This window comes from Canis lupus, chromosome 7 (assembly GCF_003254725.2).
Source record: "Canis lupus dingo isolate Sandy chromosome 7, ASM325472v2, whole genome shotgun sequence".
NCBI classification, from domain to species: domain Eukaryota; kingdom Metazoa; phylum Chordata; class Mammalia; order Carnivora; family Canidae; genus Canis; species Canis lupus.
The window spans coordinates 63444104-63456648 of NC_064249.1; the positions used below are offsets into that span (position 1 = coordinate 63444104).

The 12545-nt window shown below is 44.2% G+C and overlaps 1 long non-coding RNA gene across 1 annotated transcript in view; it reads right to left on the bottom strand.

Moving 5' to 3' along the window:
• Positions 1-9498: 9498 nt before the first annotated feature.
• Positions 9499-12545, bottom strand: part of LOC112648258 (uncharacterized) — a 69847-nt gene continuing 66800 nt past the window's right edge. The window contains exon 4 of the long non-coding RNA XR_003128866.3: positions 9499-9692. This is a non-coding gene — a long non-coding RNA (uncharacterized LOC112648258). The remainder of the gene's footprint in view (positions 9693-12545) is intronic.

A 12545-nucleotide genomic window follows, 5' to 3' on the forward strand; every position in this document is an offset into this window, starting at 1 on the left:
TGGCCAGATGGGGAATAATAAATATTTCTGAACATTTAGAGGATAAGCAAAAAGAGGTAGGTTGAACAAGTACACAAATCGTGCCTTGATTTTTGAAGGGAGGGAAGAAGAAATGTTAACCACTACAGTAAAGCCCAAGGCTGCAGCCCCAGTCAAAAGGCAATATGGCTAGACTGTGGAGCAAGGAGTCTCAAAAGCTAAAATGAACGGTGTCAACAATGAGTTGACAGTAGACTGAAAACATTAGAAATTTGTTAGTTGAGCTGGGAACAAGTAGCCACTAGAAAGTGAAAGTGAATGCGAAGTCTTGTTTATTGACTCTACATGACCCCTATCCCCCACCCCCCCCTCTCTCTCTACCCTGACCACAGTTGCTTTAAAGGAAATAGATGATGAATGGTGGGGTTTATAGCCATATGTACCCATCCGAGTATACCAGGAACTTTGGGAAGGAGAAGGAACCTAACTGTATGGCACTGTTTGATATAGGTACTCATGTCACTGTCATATCTGGTCCCATGGGAGAAGAGAGGACCCAAATTCAACCAATGGGATTTAAGCAAGGTTCACAGTAAGCAACAGTAAAGTGACCATGAGTCTCTGTGGCTGATGATTTTGCCTATTGACAAAGGGAGATAGCTTCCTCTCAGATGTGCCCCTTGGGATTATGGACTTGTCACCTCCTTGGTATGAATAACAGGTACATCCTTTTGGGAAAGCAGCTATTAGCTTGCTAGAGGGCTCTTCTCAACACTAAATACCCAACCCATGGAGGCCTTACGACTCTCTGATATTCTTCTTTTAGTATAGGTCAACTAGAACTCAACAACTAACAAGGTACAAAGAATCCAACATATCCTACTTACCAAAAAAGAATGGAGCCTGCCTGGGCTCCAGAAGCATCTTGGTTTTATATGAGAAAGTGGTAACTACCCCTTGGGGAAATTTTATCCCTCATTTTACCACCTAAAGAAAAGCCATTGGCTTATGGGGGCCCTTAGTTCACAGAGACTTCCTTGATGGTGTCCATCGGGCTTTCTGGGCCTTTTCAACCTCCCTGCCAAGCTATACAGTGCTAGGATATCATTGCTTTGCTCAGTGGGCAGAACTCAAAGTCATTTTCATATCTCTGGCCAATAGTCCCTTTAATGAACTATATTATATTTTTCCTGTCTCTTGGGCTATTGCCAATGGCTTAACTATTTGGTCTGCCATTTGGAAAACTACAGACTGGCAGATTAAAGACACTCCTCTTAGGGGCTATGAAATGTGGAAACATATCATGGCTGCTAATCAAACCATCTGGGTCACTCCTGTAGATGCCCACTGTAAGAGCCTGTGCTCTGATGAGACCACCTGGAATCAAGCTTTTGATTGGGTCTGTGATGTCCAGATTGCCACTGTTGTTGCCTGGATCCATCATCTTCCACAAATTGAAAGGGCCAACGCATTGCATATAACAACATGTCCACCATCATGGACTGGGCACAAAGAAAAGGACTCTATGTTTCTGATACATACCTCTGCACATCAGACTGTGACTCTTGCCAAAAGTTTAAGCCCTCATCTCCCAGTGAGGAAGGCCATAATGTAGCCCCTAAAGCTAAAATGTCATGTTTTTGGCTTTTGGACCAATTTCAGTCTGATGATGATGAACTTTTTACCATAAAAGCTACCCAATTATGGGCTAATGGTCAAGATATCCAATAGGACTTCCATGTTCCCTATCATCCACAAGTATGTGGAATTGTGGAGACTTGGAAAGGCCTTCATCACTTCCTCCTGGTCCATATACTTTCATAAAGCAATGTGGCCACTGAATGTGCCTGCCCCCAAAAAGGAATCATTTTCTCTTGGCTACTTCCTGGGTAATAATTAGGATGAAAATATAAGCCTATTTTGAAAATTCTGGATTCTACGTGTCCATTATTAGGAATGAAGCTCTTTTCTTTCTTCTAACAGAAACCCCAGACAGTCTAGTTGGTCCACCCTCTGGGTAGTAACACAGCCAGTAGGGAACCTAGGAATCAAATTTCTTCTAGTTCAGCCACCATGACTCTCCTGTTGAACTGACATGGTTACAGAGCATAAGGATGATGACCACTTGGTTGAGTACTATTCACTAGGTTCCCCTAGAGTGGTCCACACACACCAAGATGGGGGATGTGATAAGTTTTATTAAAATGCCTTTGTGCCTCTCACACTTGACCCCTCTGAATGAAATGTCTGGGTGTTAATAGGGGATGATCAAGAAAAAGGTGACATTATAGCTCCTAGAATGGGACACACCACTTTGGTGGCCATGGAAGGACTGTAACTCTGTTGGCTCTTGAGGATAGAATATCTCAGATTCCAGGAGAGATAGGAAATGATGGACACTAATGATATTTGTCCTTCATAAACTTGTGTGGGCATTTCTAAATGAAGGAAAACACCGTGGTGCCCACATTTCCAAACTCATGCAAGCACCTTAAATTCACTGACATCTAGGTCTGCTACCATCCACCAATGGCTCTAACAAGTCTAACAAAATAGCAGGGGATAGTGGGCCCCAGTACCTATACCTTCCATGCAAACACCTGTCAACACTTCTAAGTGTTTTCCTCACCGCTATTTCCAATCAGTAGCTGCCAGTCATTCCATGGGGGCATTCGGTGCTCCCCTCTGACAGCACAGACAACCAGGGCAGGCTGGGCTAATTGGGCTCAGGCCAGAAACAAGGAGCAGACTCATTTAAACTGAACTGTGAACTTTAAGGCTCACCGGTCAGTTGGGAGACCAAGTTGGAAGTATCGTTGGCCTCTGCCCTCCTATTGATACAGATTTCATCTGAGAGGGACAGAGGGCATCAAAATTAAATAATGCTTTCTAGGCAAGGGGACTACGGACACTCCTGGAACTGTACTCCTAGTGTGGAAGCCGGGTTCTACTTTGCACCTTAGAGGTAGTCATAGGAAACTTCAGGTCCAATATTTAAGGAAATGTCCCCAGCATATCACATAGCCCTCATATGACCATGGAACTCTCTCCAAAGTGAGGCTATCCTTGATTATTTGGGAGAACTTCCAGGAGGGATAACTGCCTCGTTATTTAAGCATGCCCCAAGGGCAGTTTTCCCTACAATAGGAATCATTAAATTAGGAAAGGGGGAAACTCTCCATGTGTCTGTAATGTTTTTGCACTTCTTGTGGGTAATATACTAAATGCCTTCTTCCCAGACTATTTTCCAGAGTGTTCGTGAAGCAGTCTTGGAAGATCGATAGGGTCTCCCTCCAGAACAAAAGGCAGATCCAAAATGTGTCTCTGACTTTAGCTGAAGGAATTAGCTATGCTTCTTTGGATCTTGAAGGCCTTGAAGTCAACCTCAACTCATTGGCCAGGATTGTTACTGATAAGGGAGTTGCCCTCAACCTGTTCTTTGTGGGCCTAGGCAAAGCCTGTCAATTACCAATATAGCTTCCCTGCCTGGATTAATTCCCCAGGCCAAGAGGAAAGTTAATTCAGAAACTTGAGGAGAAAGTCACCTGACTTTCCAAGTCAAATGCTGTAGGTTTTACAGGATTTGCTCAGCAGGTTGGATGCAAGACACTAGGGCCCTGGTTGAGGTAAATATTGCAGGCTGCTCTCATCCTGCTGCTTAAAACTGTCCTATTGATAATGGACTTAATACTGCATGGGACAAATTGATTGGAGCTGGTCCCTGCCTCTGTCAGATTAATCACAACAGCTGAAGGATTAGCATTACTCAGAGAAAGTTCACCAGAAGCTAAGATGGTGTAAAAAGGAGGGATGGATATTGTTAGAGGAAATTCTCCATAGATCTGTCATGTTTCTGCACTTTTTGTGAGCAATGCACTAAATGCCTTCCTCCCAGACTATTTTCCAGGGTGTTTGTGGAGCAAATAGCCTTGGAAGATAGAGACAGTGTCTCCCCACAGAACAAAAGGCAGATTTACTTACAGTCTTAAAAGATAAAGGTAGAATCTTCCTCTGGAGGAGAGGACGAGTATGTTTACTGTCCATTATAAAAGATTCAAGTTCCCTATGCTCAGGATCCTCTCTTGTAACATATCCCTCTGGGCCCACCCCCATCACCCTGTGGGACATGAACAGAAGGGAAACTGGTGCTTATGCTGCTTACTGTTCTGTGGATAATAAAGTCCATTGCCTCTGACCCAGAAGTCTCATGGCTTCTGCCAGAATCCATCAAACTATGACAGGCTAACTTGTTAGCTTGCAAGTAGGTAAAATCTCAGACTCCTCTTGCTCTTGACAGTCATGAAATATGATTTTGGATAAATATTCCCCCTTAAAATAAGAAAAAAAGGAGAAAAGAAAAAGATTAAAACTTGAGGAATTCTGTGAAAATCTAAATGTTTCTATGATATATCTACAAAGTCACTTTTGGTTTGTCTGAACTTTTCACTTTTCTTATTCATTCATTCATTTTCCAAATGTTTGCTGAACACTACTTGAAAGATGATAAAATAAAATACAAAACAGACCAGATTTCTACTAGCCAAAGGCTTGCAGTCTAGTGGGGAAAACAGACATTAGTTATATAGTAGGAGGATCATGGAATTTATTGTGTAATAAGTGTTAGAAAAGAAATTGGAAAGGTGCTAAGAGAAAGACTGTCAAAGGGGGAACGTCATATAGATCGGAAGGGCTATAGAAGAAATCACCGAGCAAAGGATGGTGAGCTGAGATGTGAAAGACATATAGCCTCAAAGTAACACAAGTGATGGGGTAGGAAAGGCCAACCGCCCACATGAAGACCCTGAGGAGAGAGGCTCCTGACACATCCCAGTGTGGTGGAGGCAGTGTGGGCTAGAAAGAGAGGTGCAAGAAGCTAGGGATTTGGGCAGAGGCCCAATCAGGCATCACTGTGTGATCAATCATTTTAAAGCTCATGACACTTATCCTAAGAACTGTGGGAGCCATTAAAATGTAAATCTCCTAAGGACAGAGAGTAGGGTCTTTGTCTCATTCACCATGATATTCCTATCACCTGGAACAGTGCCTGACACATAGTAGGAGGTCAGTAAGTATTTGTTCAGTTCATTGAAGTTGGAAAGATACAGTTTGCATTTTTGAAAAATCACTTTGGCTTCTATGAAGAGAATAGACTGAAGAAGGCAAAGCCAGAGCAGAAAGACAATGTAGAAGGCCATTGCTCATCCCACTGACAAATTCAGTAGCTTGGATTAGGGTAGTAGCAGGAGAGATGAAACATATGCCCCCCTGCCACTCTCTCTCTTTCTCTCTCTCTCACACACACACACACACACTTTTTTTTTTGTAATCATTTAGTAGCCTTAAGGATATATTCAACTTGAAAGATCATGAAAGGCCATCAAATCCAATATGAAACAAAGATAATACGTTTAGTGATGGTTGGACTCTTTGGGGGAAATAGCTAGGTGTGTGTGGTTCCTGACCAGGACCGGCAGAGAGGCTGAAAGAAGAAATTTGCTCATGAAGACAAAGAGAGTAATGGTAACTGAGAACATGTGCATTAAGACTCCCAGGCTCAGCAAAATAAACCCCAGAGTATTCCTTCCCCGAGACCACACCAAACCCTCTCTCCAGCCTGACTACCCCTTGCTCCCTTGCAGGATGTAGTGAGTTATTGCCTCACGTGCCATCGTGGGGAGCCCCTTCCCTCCTCTGAGGAAGATAGGCATTCGATGTGTGTGTGTTCAGTGTGTGTGCGTGTGCATCCCGGTATGGAAGCGCTCCTTCCATGGGCCTGGAAGGCAGACTGTTAAGTGAGTGTGGGGGCAGGGCTGGAAGAGAGGGGGACTCCAGGTGAGAGAATAGGACGGTGCCTTTCCAGGTCACACGGTGTCCGCGCGCCCGGTGTCACATGCCGCGATGTTGGGCATGGCAATTCCTAAAGCAGAAGTTGCGGAAGAACTGGCCAAGGTTATTCTGGTGCCATGGTGGTCTCGGTCTCCCAGCCCAGATGGCCAGGAATGCTACGAGGCAGAGAACTCAGCTCCCGGTGGAGAGCTGCGCACTTGGCACTGCTTAAATCATGACCACTCACGCCCACTTGGACAGGTTGGCCTCCCCATCTGAAGGGCAGGGGGTAGGCGAGGGCCCTGGAGAGGGACTTCTCATTGAGAGACAGTGAAACGGCTGTGCTGGTTCTTTCTCAGCCCTGCTAGGAATGCCCACGGCCCAGGAGGGGGCTGAACAGGCAGGAACACCTGCAAAAAGCAAACGGGGCAAGGATTTCAAGATCTGATGCTCATGGAAATCAGCCACCAAGTGGGCATTCATTTTAAATGATTTTTATAAGAGGAGGAAAAAGCAACTGTCTATAGTTATATTTAAACAATAATCAAAAAGGAGAACTAAGCTAACAGATACTATTGTTCTTATGTTTCATGGGATAACAGCATTGTGTACATGGCGACTTCATTTCGAGGCTTTTGATGAAAAATAATTACTCTAGCTGCCATTCCCAGTCCCAGCTCATCCACAATGAATACAGACTGGGTTTACCTGTGCCCCTTAATTTCCCTTTCAGTGAAAATGGTTTCACCATTTTTAAGATATTGGACAAATATTCTGACATAGTTCTCACTGTTTTTAAGGGCCCGAATGCTCTGCTTGGCTTCTTCTCATCCAGTCTTAAATACCTCCAACCCAAGGAGCCTTAGCCAGTATGGTTAGTGACATGTGTCCCCAAAGGGAAGCCTGTCACTTTTACCGGAATTTCCCTGGAAAAGTCCTGCGTGACGCTATTCCTGGGTTCCACTCCCAGATCCTGGGCAGACTCTCATGCCCAGTTAATTGTCCAGAGTCCCAGCAAGTAGACTATTACAGCCCTCACCGAGTGGACATCCTGATTTCACAGGTGTACATAGCCTTTCAGACCTACTCAGTAGCTCTTACGACATCAGAACTGAAGGTCCGCAGAGAACTTTGAGAAAGAAACAAACAAGTCCACTGAGTCAGTAAGTGTTTGGTTTGGTTTTTCCTGAGACCGGACCTGCCCAGCTTGAACCTTTTTCTCTCCAGCCCTCTCACTTCACACTAGATACCTGTCTGGTTGAGAGGCCTTCCTGACCAAGTGGTCTTGTCAGGGTTTTAGATAAATAAAATAGGAGATCTGCTTTCTACTCATCCAACCTAAAAGGTTATTAGGTGTGTGTGATGGTTCAGTTTATGTGTCAACCCATGAGGTGCCCAGGTATTTGGTTAAATGTTATTTCTGAGTGAGTCTTGTGTCTGTCAGGATATTTTTGAATAAGACTAACATCTGAATCAGTAGAATGACTCCCAATGTGGGCAGGCTTCACAGACTCCACTGAAGGCCTGAATAGAATAAAAATCTATAAGCCCAAAAGAATTCTTTCTCTCTACCTGTCACCAAGCTGGGACATCAGTCTTTTCCTGTCTCTAGACTTGAACTTAGACTTAGACTTACACTCTCAGCTCTCCTGGGGCTGGAATTCTTGGCCTCTGTAGTCATGAGAACCAATTCTTTAAAATCTGTTTGTTTGATTGATGACTGATTGATTGATTGTTACACTCACATCCTGAAATACACTTTCCAAAGCTTCCTCTAGACAAGTAGTGCAAACAAATGCCTGTAGACAAACCCGGATGAGCGTAGCAACCAGAGAGGATGTCAAGTCTAGGGTTTCCACCCAATCTCCTCTCCCACTGACCTCTGCTATGTTGGATTGAGGGCACCATTGTTGCCAGATATTTCTATTTTTTAAGAGAAATAAAAAATCTGGATGTTCTTTTCAGTGTTGGCAACTACCTTGAAATATTTCAAAACCTTGCCTGAGCCAGTCATCCCAATCTATGGGCGGATCCAGGCCCTGGCTGCTGGCATGCGGTCCTCAAGCAGGAGTGGGGAAATCTTTCTGAATTGAAGAAAGGGGAATGCTTAGAAATGTTTCCTCGGGCGCCTGGGTGGCTCAGTGGGTTAAGTGTCCCTCTCTTGATTTCAGCCGAGGTGATGATCTCAAGGTTGTAATATCATGCCCCATGTCAGGCTCAGTGCTGGGTGGGGAGCCTGCCTAAGATTCTCTCTCCTCTCTCCTCTCCCCGCTGCCCCCAAAAAAAAGAAAGAAAGAAAGAAAGAAAGAAAGAAAGAAAGAAAGAAAGAAAGAAAAAGAAATATTTCTCTATTTCTAAAATTGGAGCCACAGCTACAACTGCTGTAGGACCACCTTAATTCCTACATTGATTGTTTATCTCAGGCTTCTGTACAGAGCCGCTCGCCCGCATGTTGACATTATCCCACAAGACCCCTGAGAACAGGAAAGAGAACAAGCTTTATAATCTCCATTTCTATTTTTTAATGGACTTAAAGACTCCTCAGATGGAGTGCCCCATAGAAACATGATAGAAAAAGTTGCCCAATTTCAACTAAATTCCAGATCTCATACTCTCCCCCAAAATGTAAACATCACATTAATCATTCCCGATGCGTATGATTCCTTCTACTCTTCCCCCCCACACCCTGACATTTGGTTTAAAATGCTATGAATGCTGGGTGAGCAACAGACATAAATATTAATTTCAGGAACACCCCCATGGATACTTAAAAACATTTTTCCCGTGACTTATTTGATCTTTTTTTTGTTTCTGTTTCTCGCTTTGGCCATTACACATTTTTCTTTTAAACTAAGTGGTGCTCTTTAAAGATATCTTCCCTATTCTTCGGCCCCCAAAGAATTTCCTCTCCCATTAAGCTGTGCCTCCTGGTGCCCCCAAGGAGCCGAGCAAGGTATAAAGGAAAACCCAGATGGCTCCAGAGATGTTTATTATAGGGCCCTCCATTGTATTCAAATTAATGGCACCACATTAGCATGGGCTGCCCTTTGGTGCTCATTTGTTCCTGCACTCCAGGGGTTAAAGGAGCCGCCTGCTCTCCAGATGTTCAGTAGCTCTTATAAATGAAAGATTAGCGATTTTTTGCTGCCGCTGCTACTTCCTCTCTTCCCTTTTAAAGCTGATATTTTCCTTAGGAACTTGCTTAGTGTCTGAGTCAGAAGAATCTCCTCCCTGAGGTATATCAATCAATAGCATGCACAAGAAGAAGGGCAAAATGTAGGGGAGGTAGACATGGTCTGTATTAATTTGTTGACTGCAACACCCTTCCAGTTACTGATGTATGCATCCTGTGGTTTTGCTCCACCCTTTGAAATGTGGATCAAAGGCATGTGACATTTTTCTCCGCTAAAAATGAAAACAAAAACAAAAACAAAAAACTCTCTCTCTCCCGTCTCTCCCTCCCCCTCTGTGTTTGCAAGAACATCTTTTGTTAGTGCTATGACAGGAATATCAACTTCATTTTCAAATCTGGCCTATCTTCCCTCTAAGCAAGAGGCCTAAGTGTCTGAAATATGAGTGTATCTAACTCAAAGCTACCACCAGCAAGGTCTTCCCAGGAGAGAAATGAGAGAAGTATCCAACATGGATTCCAATAAATGAATGCCAGTTTAACATCTACCATGCTTGCCTTTTGTATCCAGAGACACTCCCAGGTTCCTGCTGTTCCAAGAGCTGTTCAAGCATTGAGTAAGTAGCGTTCCAATGAGACGAAAACTTCTGCCCGGCTGGTGTTTAACAAGCTGTTTTCTTGCTGCAACTCAGTCAGGATTTCTCCAACCTTAGCAGGATTACCGCATTTTGCGTCTTCTCCTAACACGTTCCCAATGCTTCTTTCACCAAGTGGGAAAAAAAAGAGATTGTCCTGAATAGAAAGGGAAAGCCTGATGGAAAGCCACCTTTCTGACAATGGAGAAGAAAGTAACGGAGAAGCTGAGGGGGAGCGACTGGCCCTCAAGGGAAGGCATCTGTGATGGAATCACGGCCTAGAATATTCAACATGCCCCTCGTCCAAGGTGGAAAGTATGGAAGACACTTGGAGATGGCAGTAACCTCACGTCTTAGTATAAACATAGACCCATCTGCAGAATGAGAGCCTTAGTCATATACATATGAAAGACTGTTCTTGAATGGAGACTAGAGATAAAAATGATTTATAATACACACATAAGATCCACATCTTCAAAGGTGCCCGCTCGGAATGAATCTCTTGGGCCACCATAGGAAGGAAAATCTTTCTCCTTCTCCCCTCCTACTTTCAACAACTGGGACCTGAGAACCAAACTTTTAAAAGACAGATTCACAAGAGGAAATAATAGTTTAATTAGGCTAGACTCAAGGAAGCAGCCAGATGATTGAGATTTACACACCACCCCAGGCTAAACAAAGGACAAGGGAGGGGGGCCTCTGGTCCTAGCAGGTGGGTCATAAGCAGAGAAGGGGAGAAGATGTGTGGTAAATAAAGGTTGTCTGTTACAAAAATGTGAGTCCCTGGGTGGTAAGAGTTGTCTCCAAGGGGTAACTTTCTGAGATATCTTTATAAATGGAAATTTCCTTTATACCTATAAGTTTCCTTTACAAACAGGGAAATTTATACTTTATTTTTAGGTAGTTAGGGAAAGTGAAGAGTTTTTCTCTCACCAGACCTCTCAAAAACAGGATGGTTTTTAAGTGCCTTTAGCTCCAAATAATCCTCAGGCCATAGTGACATAATGTGGGGTGGCATATCCAGTACCCTTTACCCACATTGTCACTAGCGAGGTCATTACATTGCCCAGAGGGGAAGGTTTGTGCTTTCCTCTAAACACATTCCTGCCAGCCAGCAAGAGGCACAGCTGCAGTGCAGAAGTAGGTGGGAGGAAGATCAAGCCAGGGAGAGAAAGTGATGAAGGGAGGGGCAGGAGTCCAGGAGGAAGGACACCAAACCATGGGACAGGGAGCCTCTGCTTCTCCCTCACCTGAGAAGGTCCTCCAGGCAAGGTTCATCAGCAGAGGGCTCTCCCACCAGCCCCCTCTGGCATGGCTAGGCGTGGTGCATGTGCCTGGCTGGTGGGCATTCAGTTGATCGACCCAGTGAAGTGGGTCTTGGAGGTTAAGCTGACGGAGAAGACTTAAAGGAAGCCAAGAGGAAGTGATGTGATAGAAGCCAGAGAAAATGGTCCTATCAAGGACAGATAGGAAAGTCAAAAATAAAGGGCCCCCTACAAAGATCTCAGAAAGAAGATTGCCTTCAACTGAAGAAGAGTTGAAGAGTTCAACTGAAAAACAACCCATAAGAAGTTAGAACAGAGACAAATTCACTTAAAGAAACAGAATCGCATCCAGCAAGCACAGTGATTAAGTATATGAATATACCTACAGAAAGAGTGGAGAAAGCAAAAAGAGGTTGTTTGGCAAGAGAAATCTCAAAAGAAGTAACTCAGCCAAGAAAGGGATGCAAGTGTTTATAAGAGAACAAATGGGAATTCCAAGAAAGAAGAGACCCAAAACTGAGTCTGCCTGCTTCAGTAAGGAGGATGAGTGAAGGAGTCTTCACCTAGGAGATGTGAGAGGTCTGGCTCCCCTCCGGGCCCCTAGCACCCTTCACTCCCTTAACCTGCCTGCACTGGCACATGAACCCAGGGGCCCCCGGAAGTTTTTGTGGAGATGATGCCACCTTGTTCTGTGATTGCAGGTGTGGTGGCCCCTAGTCTATGTCCAAGGTGGAGAAAGTATAAAATGATGGTCAGGATTCAACGGTATCCCATTCGAACCCATTCCCTTACTGCCAGGGATGCTAGAGCATCTCATAGCAGCAGGCAAGGCCTAGTGTTCACCTCTCCATTTGACAGCCAAGCAGTTAATATTGCTAGCACCTGACAGGGTCATTTCCTTTCCAGCACTTCCAACCCTCTACCACCACCACACTCCCACACTCCAGTAGTGGGAATTAACCTGACCCTTACCACTTGCTTCCCGGGTAACCTAGTATAAACAATCGGATAACCAGATTTTGTATTTTATTTTTGCTTTGGTCCTAGAATTCTTACAGCCTGTTCTTCCTAGCAGGAAGGAGATGCAAGTTTTATAACCAAACTTACAAGTTTGAGTGTAGATGTGCCAGTGGATTGATTTCCTTCCCTTCTCTGGTGCGAATAAAAAATAACAGATGGGGAAGGATGGAGAAATGTCATGAAATATCCAGTTCAGCCTGTAGAAGCACACTGCCTGAAGAGGCTTTGCTCTACCAGTGGTCCAGATTCCTAGCAGATACTCCAGAAAAGAGTGAATTCATTTAGTTCAAGCTACCAACACCTGCCTATATGGCTTTATCTACCTGCCAGACCCTAAATAGTCTCACTCCCAGGGTGCCCATTCTGTTCCAGGAAGAAGTACCATAGCTAAGAAACCAAGTGAAGCATATGTTTATTCCCTCCACAAAGTTACTCTGCCCACAGAAGGACTTCAGAAACGTCGGGCACAGAACTGCCCTCAATGGGACATGGAGAGTCTATGGACCCAGTTCAACTATTCAATAATACAGTGGCTGATTTTATAAAGACAATGTATACCAATCCTAATAGTACCTTCCAGACAAATGGATTCTTACACTTAATGATGAAGACAGACTGAATTTATAAAAACTGAAAAGATAGGATGAAGGAGAGCCCCTCCAACATGACAGCATGTAATCTTAGCTTCTC